Raw genomic sequence first — 6,140 nt, 5'->3', positions numbered from 1 at the left:
GTCTGCTGGAGTTTTGGTCGAGGGTCAAGAGATCCGTCTCGGCACTCTCACCTTCATCGCCGACGACTCCGCATGGCTCCAGGAGGCTCCACTCGACGTAGATGCACTCCCCGTCCGCGGTGCGACGCATTTTCGCGCATGTGTCCGCGGCGTTCTGCTGCGGCAACCGTCGACCCTGTATCGGTCGGCTCCTCCATCGTCCACCCTCCCGGTCTCCCGCCAGCGCAAGCGCTCAGGCCGGTCGAGGCTTCAGCGATGGGTGAGTCACGCGGTGGCTCGCCAATCGGCCACTACCCAAGTTGCGGCAATCGAGCCCAACGAATCTCTCTACGGCTTGTTCGATCAGTCGACTGGCTCCGTAGAGACTGCATCCGAGTGCGGAAGCAGTGATCCAGCGGCGGAAATCTTGATGGTCGACGGGCCCCACAGCCCTCCTGGCTTCGCCCGTCGTGGTGGAGCAGGTGACGGCGGCGACCCTACACGAGGCTACAAAGAGTACCAGCCCGAGCCACTCGACTCTCTGCAAAGAGAGAAACTTCGCCGCAGGAACGAGGATCCCCTGCGTATTCCCATCGCAGGAGAAACCCCCGAGGCTCGTGCCTTGGAGGAGGCGCGTCTGGCCAATTTGGCCGAGCGCACTCGACTGGAGAACCTTCAGCGAGCACTCGACGAGCGCGCGCGGCAACGAGTTCCCGACACCAGTCGACATCAACTCTTCCCGCCGACTCAGGTATATCGAACCCCAATTCAGAATTTAGCAGCTGCGACCCGTATAGCAGAGTCCATCCAGCCTTCGCAGTTCGAAGTTGGCAGAGGTTTGCTGCAGATCAGGCATCTGCTCCGGGCAGCAGGAGATCAGAATTCAGCCGTGTCTCAGTCGCGCAACAGAATTCACAGTCGATCCGTCACTGTGAATACGGTTCAGTCGGCTCACAGCCCCAGATCGCCTCCGCGGCGCGAAGGGCATGAGAATCGGCGAGATCAATATGGCGACAGATTCGACCGAGATGATAGGCGTCGAGTGCCCTATTCCCCTCCGAGGGGTGGGTCTTACGCTCCTCGGCAGCCAGATGATAGGCGTCAGCACAGTACAGGGCGTAGGGTTCCAGTTGACCCCAGAGAGCCAGGCTTCAACGCGCGATCCATTATCGTGCAAGGGTTGGTTGACCGGAACAGAGCCCATCGAGGCGCACTCGATAGAGATGTACCCACAAGCAGTCGAGTGCATGTTTCTGGTCCTGAATGTTTCAGCAGAGCCATCAGAGCCGCAGTTATCCCCCCCAATTTTAGGTTGGCAACAGGAGTCAGCAAGTTCACTGGTGAGTCTAAGCCTGAAACTTGGCTTGAAGACTACCGAGTGGCAGTTCAGATTGGTGGTGGGAACGACGAGGTGGCCATGAAGCATTTGCCCCTCATGTTGGAAGGTTCTGCCAGGGCATGGTTGACTCAATTACCTCCTAGCAGCATTTACACTTGGGAAGATCTGTCCCGAGTGTTCGTCAGAACGTTTGAAGGGACTTGCAAGCGACCAGCTGGATTGACAGAGTTGCAAGTCTGCGTGCAGAAAGCTAATGAGACTCTCAGAGAGTATATTCAGAGGTGGATCACTTTGCACCACACTGTAGAGAATGTGTCCGATCATCAGGCAGTCTGCGCCTTCAAAGACGGCGTCAAGAACAGAGAACTGAGTTTGAAATTTGGTCGAACCGGTGACATGACCTTGAGTCGGATGATGGAGATTGCTACTAAGTACGCCAATGGCGAAGAAGAAGACCGACTCCGAAGCGGCAAGCACAAGCCGAGTCAGTCGGAAAAGGGAAACACCAGTCGGAAACAGAAGCGGAAGGCTGAACCGGCAGCTCCTGGAGAGGCTCTGGCCGTGACTCAAGGAAAGTTTAAGGGGAAACCAAAAGGATCCTGGAACCCCAAGAAGGTAAAGGATAAGGAAGGGAACGACGTGTTGGATATGCCATGTCACATTCACACGAAGAAAGACGAAGAGGGGAATATCATTTACCCAAAGCACACCACTCGCCAATGTCGACTCCTGATCCAGCAGTTTCAGGGAAAACAGTCTAAGGACAAGGAGAAGGAGTCGGACAAGGCCGAAGACAAAGAGGACAGTGAGGGAGGATATCCGCATATCAACTCCACTCTGATGATCTTTGCAGATGTGGAAAGCAGAAGTCGACTGAAAGTGATTAACCGAGAGGTGAACATGGTTGCCCCAGCAAAGGCAAATTATCTGAAGTGGTCTCAAACAACCATCACATTCGACCAATCTGATCACCCGACTCATATTGCCACCCCTGGGAGGCAAGCTTTGGTGGTCGATCCAGTTGTCGAAGGCACTCGACTGACAAAGGTGCTGATGGATGGTGGAAGTGGGCTGAATCTGTTATATGCAAACACATTGAAAGGTATGGGCATTCCGATGTCCCGACTGAGCACTAGTAACATGAGCTTTCATCGAGTTATACCAGGGAAGAAGGCCGAGTCACTCGGCCAGATAGCTTTGGACGTAGTGTTTGGGGATTCGAAGCATTTTCGCAAAGAAAAGTTGACGTTTGAGGTCGTGGATTTTCAAAGTGCATATCATGCCATTTTGGGGAGACCAGCCTATGCACGGTTCATGGCTTGACCATGTTACGTGTACCTCAAATTGAAGATGCCCGGTCCCAAAGGTGTGATCACTGTCACCGGTGATAGGAAAAAGGCAGAGGAGTGCTTTCAGAAGGGCTCCAAGATTGCCGATTCCCAAGTGACAGCGGTCGAGTTCGAAGAATACAAGCAAAACGCAGATCCGAGTGACTTGCTGCGATCCAAGAAGCCCGCCACAGAGTCTGCATTCCAGTCGTCCGGTGAGACGAAGCCTGTTCACATTCACCCGACCGACCCCGAAGCAGCTCCAACCTGCATCTCCACAACACTCGACCCAAAATAGGAAGAAGCGCTCATCCAGTTCCTCCGTGAGAACTGGGACATTTTTGCATGGAAGCCCGCTGACATGCCAGGTGTTCCCAGGGGACTGGCTGAGCATCGCCTAAGAGTCGACTCGTCTGCAAAACCAGTCAAAGAGCATCTTCGGCGGTCCGCCGTCCAGAAGAGAAAGGCCATCGGTGAAGAAGTGGCTCGACTGTTGGCGGCAGGATTTATCCGAGAGATATACCACTCCGAGTGGCTCGCTAATGTCGTCATGGTTCCTAAGAAGGACAAGTCGCTCCGAATGTGCATTGATTTCAAGCACATCAACCGGGCCTGCCCGAAAGATCACTTTCCTCTCCCTCGCATAGATCAAATTGTTGACTCGACCGCGGGATGCGAGAGGTTGTCTTTTTTAGATGCTTACTCCGGGTACCACCAAATCCGTCTGTACGGGCCCGATGAGGTAAAAACAGCTTTCATCACTCCATTCGGGTGCTTCTGCTATATCACCATGCCATTCGGCCTCAAGAATGCCAGAGCCACATTTATGCGAATGATTCAGAAGTGTCTACTCACTCAAATCAGTCGGAATGTGGAAGCTTATATGGATGATATTGTTGTCAAGTCACGAAAAGGTTCCGACCTACTCGCTGACCTCGCCGAAACATTTGCCAACCTCAGAAGGTATGATATCAAGCTCAATCCATCAAAGTGCACATTTGGAGTTCCTGGTGGCAAGTTACTCGGTTTTCTCGTTTCCGAACGGGGAATCGACACTAACCCAGAGAAGATTGGCACTATTCTCCAAATGAAACGCCCTGTGCGAGTGCACGATGTCCAGAAGCTTACTGGATGCTTGGCCGCATTAAGTCGATTCATCTCACGACTCGGTGAAAAGGCACTGCCTCTTTACCGACTGATGAAGAAGGCTGACAAGTTCGAGTGGACTCCAGAAGCTGATGCAGCGTTTGCCGAGCTAAAAGCTCTGCTCTCCACCCAGCCGGTGCTTGCTGCTCCAATCAGCAAAGAGCCTCTGTTGCTCTACATCGCAGCCACAGGACAAGTCGTCAGTACTGTGCTAACGGTCGACCGGGAAGAAGAAGGAAAAGCTCTCAAAGTTCAGCGCCCAGTGTATTATTTGTCTGAAGTCTTGACTCCATCCAAGCAGAGATATCCTCATTATCAGAAGCTTGTGTATGGAATATACATGACCACAAAGAAGGTTGCTCATTATTTCTCTGACCATTCCATCACAGTCGTCAGCGACGCTCCACTATCAGAGATTTTGCACAACAGAGATGCAACTGGTCGAGTGGCCAAATGGGCGATTGAACTTCTTCCCCTTGATATCAAGTTTGAGGCAAAGAAAGCCATTAAGTCCCAGGCGATAGCAGATTTCCTCGCCGAGTGGATTGAACAACAGCAGCCGACTGAAGTTCACTCGGAGCATTGGACCATGTTTTTTGATGGCTCTAAGATGCTGAATGGTTCCGGTGCTGAGGTTGTCCTGGTTTCCCCCAGAGGAGATAAGCTCAGATATGTGCTCCAGATTCACTTTGATTCCTCCAACAATGAGGCAGAATATGAGGCCCTCCTATATGGGTTGCGCGTGGCCATTTCACTCGGCGTCCGTCGCCTAATGGTCTATGGCGACTCGGATTTAGTGGTCAATCAGGTGATGAAAGAGTGGGACGTGAGAAGCCCAGCCATGACTGGATACTGCAGTGCAGTGAGGAAGCTGGAAAAGAAGTTCGAGGGGTTGGAGCTCCATCATATACCCCGACTGAAAAATCAAGCAGCTGATGATCTAGCAAAGATAGGTTCCAAGAGAGAAGCCATTCCGAATGGTGTGTTCTTGGAGCAGATACACACTCCGTCAGTCAAAGAAGATCCTTTCACCGAAGAAACTCCGCAGCCCAAGAGCGCCACAGATCCGACTGAAGCTGAAATCCCAGCAGTGGTCGACTTGATCATGGAGGTTTTGGCGGTCATTCCCGACTGGACGATTCCGTATGTCGCATATATCTTGAGGAAAGAGCTTCCGGAGGATGAGGAAGAGGCTCGACAGATCGTCCGTCGATCTAAGGCCTTTACCGTAATCAAAGGACAATTATACAGAGAAAGCGCGACTGGAGTCGGTCAGAAGTGCATAACACCAGAAGAAGGTCGACTCATCCTCAATGATATTCACTCGGGGACCTGTGGTCATCATGCGTCCTCTCGGACCATCGTGGCCAAAGCATACCGAGCCGGATTTTACTGGCCCAAGGCGAATGAGATGGCAAAAGAGATAGTGGATAAGTGCGAGGGATGTCAGTTTTACTCGAATATGTCGCACAAGCCTGCGTCAGCTTTGAAGACCATCCCACTCGTCTGGCCTTTTGCAGTTTGGGGGCTGGACATGGTCGGTCCTTTGAGAACAGGACGAAGCGGTTTCACGCATGTACTGGTGGCAGTCGACAAGTTCACCAAGTGGATCGAGGCTAAACCAATAAAGAGCCTTGACACCGGTACTGCTGTTAGCTTCATCAGGGAACTAATATTCGGATATGGAGTCCCGCACAGCATCATTACGGATAATGGGTCGAACTTTGACTCAGAGGAATTCAGAGCTTTCTGCGACTCCCAGGGCACACGGGTCGACTACGCTTCAGTCGCCCATCCGCAGTCGAATGGACAAGCAAAACGAGCTAATGGACTGATTCTTAAGGGATTGAAGCCTCGACTGATGCGTGATCTCAAACACGCGGCTGGAGCTTGGGTCGATGAACTTCCCTCTGTACTCTGGGGACTGCGGACCACACCTAATCGGTCGACCGGAAGAACTCCATTCTTCTTGGTCTACGGAGCCGAAGCGGTCTTACCAAGTGATCTTCTGCATAATGCTCCCCGAGTCGAAATCTACAACGAAGCAGAAGCTGAACAAGCGCGGCAGGACGCAGTCGACCTTTTAGAGGAAGAAAGGGAGATGGCTCTGATCCGGTCGACCATCTACCAACAAGATCTGCGCCGTTTCCACGCCCGAAATATGAGAGGTCGAGCCTTCCAGGAAGGAGATTTGGTTCTCCGAGTGGATCAGCACAAACCACACAAGCTTGCTCCTTCTTGGGAAGGCCCCTTCATAGTCACCAAGGTCCTCCACAATGGGGCGTACCGTCTTTACAACGTCGAGCATAATTTCGACGAGCCCCGAGCTTGGAACGCGGAGCTACTCC

The sequence above is a fragment of the Triticum dicoccoides genome, chromosome 4A (genome assembly GCF_002162155.2).
Source record: "Triticum dicoccoides isolate Atlit2015 ecotype Zavitan chromosome 4A, WEW_v2.0, whole genome shotgun sequence".
NCBI lineage: Eukaryota > Viridiplantae > Streptophyta > Magnoliopsida > Poales > Poaceae > Triticum > Triticum dicoccoides.
Note: the sequence above shows the minus strand (reverse complement) of the source record.